Source organism: Uloborus diversus, chromosome 8, assembly GCF_026930045.1.
Source record: "Uloborus diversus isolate 005 chromosome 8, Udiv.v.3.1, whole genome shotgun sequence".
Taxonomy (NCBI): Eukaryota; Metazoa; Arthropoda; class Arachnida; order Araneae; family Uloboridae; genus Uloborus; species Uloborus diversus.
Genome location: NC_072738.1, coordinates 18092424 through 18094817, shown reverse-complemented (window position 1 = coordinate 18094817; position 2394 = coordinate 18092424). Strand labels below are relative to the sequence as shown.

Genomic DNA, 2394 nt, shown 5'->3' with positions numbered 1-2394 from the left:
TGGAGCGCCGAAGTAAAGACTATCAGCTGCCCCAAGTTCCAAAAATTATGTATTCAGAATCTCTTGCTAGCGATTCTGCACAACTTCGGAGAAGCTGCGTGCCATTTAGCAGGCAAGTACCCTTTTTAAAACTGGCAGAGGAGGATTACGTAGTTATATTAAACAACTTCGGAAAAATACTGGTAGTTAATTATTTTCGTGACTGAGAATAAAAAGATTTTGACATAAATTATACATTCGTGCAAAACTCCTTGTTCAATTCGTAACTCCAGAGCTCGAATACGCTACCTTGCGGGGATTAACGATACTACCGAAAAAGGTAAAACATTCCGTTCAACGTGATTTCTTTGGGATAAATTACAGGCTTCTGACAGTTTGTGGTGAATGCAATTTCAGAGGAAAAGAAAAGATAGCTTCCCACATTCATTAAGCTTCAAAGCAAGTTATAAGTTACGGCATTTGTTTGTTTTACCTTTTTTATCCGCCATTATACAGTTGCTGCAGCACCTCCTACCGTTTATTGGAGTTGCGAATTACAATTTACGAAATTGCTAACCTATTTCTTAAATCTATCAATTAAAAGCGAAGTCATGACACCATTGGAAAAACCGATATTTTTTACTCTAGATCCATCTCGACCTATTGTCGAAAAACTAAATTTCTATCTCGAAAGCAAAAAAAGTTACATGCCTTTTCAAATCAAATTCAAAAAATCTCATTTCCATTCAAATTGTTAACCATTTTCTTTCGCATTTTAATTCCTTAAATTTATTTTATTTTGTGTTTAAATGGTTACGCTTTTCCATCTTTCGCAAATCCATCTTTCTCGATTAAATTTCTTTAAAATATTTTAATACTTGTCGTTATTGTTTGGGAGGGAAATTTTGCATGATGATTTTTTTAAATTTATTTATTTAAGCCTGATTGTTGAATATACGTCACTTGACCCAATTTTTATTGTGTCAAGTGACGTCACACCGGGCAAAGGCGTGCAACGCAGCTACTATATTCTATACATAAAATAACATGAAATAACATGTTTGTTTGTTTATATGTGGCGCGCATCCCGGGAAAACGGTAACGCTTAGAAATATGAAATTTGGTATGCAGGTGCAGTTTTTGCCGAAGATGTGCACCTCGGGCTTCGATTTTTGATATTTCAATTAGAAAAAAAGTTATTTAATTTTTTTTTTTTCACTTTTTACCTCACAGACCTCAAACCAATCGCACCACACAATAATTTTTTGTACTATAGTGTAGGAAGTTTAATTTTAAATATGATGCATGAAAAATTTTTGAAGATAGAGCAATTTTTGTATTTTTTATGAATTTTTGAAAAAACTTTTAATTTGCATTTTTTCCTGGGTTTTATTTTTTTCTAATATCATCCTGCGAGAAGTATCAAGCCTCATTTCCAAAATTCAAGTTGGTAATAGTAAAAACATTTCGCCCTCTTCAGAAGAAAAAAGTTCTTAAAAAAATACGCAATAGTTTTTTTTTTTTTTACAATGTTTTTAATGCCGAACACATCATGTCTTTCCACACATCGGTCGAAAAAACGCGTTCTCCAATCTTTTCTGCCTCTGACGTCACTACTTGGATTTCGATTTGATATTTACGATGGAATCTTAAACACAAACAATGTTAAAAAGTCAGTAATCCAACAGTAACAGTCAGTAAACAATGTTAATCTTTTTTTTTTTACTATACAGCTTACTTCTACATTTTATGACGTGATGACCACGTGTTTTTCCGGCATCGCTTGCTTTTTTTCTTTCCTTTTTTTTGTTTTATTTAGCAATTGCATTTATTTCTCCCCCCCCCCCCCAAGCTGGACGTTTTGCTGCATCTCTATATTACGTTGCATTTCATAGTTGTGCGCATTTAATTCAATAAAAACTGCGATAATTTTTTTTTCTTTGTCAAACGCTACTTTTTGCACATTACGTGGAATTTTGGAGATAACTTTTTTATGCTCTACTGAAATAAAAAAGCGGTTTTTTGAGTGATCTTAGTTTTTATTAGGAAATTGGCGGGGAGATTAAAATAAATAGAGATGAATAAGAAAATTTAGAGACAGATCGTAAAGGTAGATAGCCGAATGAAGTCCAAGATTGCCCGAAGGAGGCAATCTTGGAGTAAAAATGAGAATCGCAGAAAAAAAAAAGAAAGAGATGGATTGATTAATACTGCTGCCAAATTTATTTAAACATCCGGCGAAGGCGCCAAACTTGAAGTAAAAAGGTAAATGACAAGTTAGCCAAACAGCCGCCGTAGGTAGCTGCTTGCACAGAAAGGCGAATGGCGTAAGAAAGCGAACCAGCTGGTCGACGCAAAGGGCTAGTTCTATATAAATCATTTTTCGTTTATCAAGAAATGTTACTTCTTACACCT

General features: G+C 34.0%; 1 non-coding gene across 1 annotated transcript; it reads right to left on the bottom strand.

The window, feature by feature from the left end:
* Window positions 1–127, bottom strand: LOC129228848 (U11 spliceosomal RNA). The gene has a single exon (XR_008581026.1). It is a non-coding gene; the product is annotated as a U11 spliceosomal RNA (small nuclear RNA).
* Between the last annotated feature and the right edge of the window lie 2267 nt (window positions 128–2394).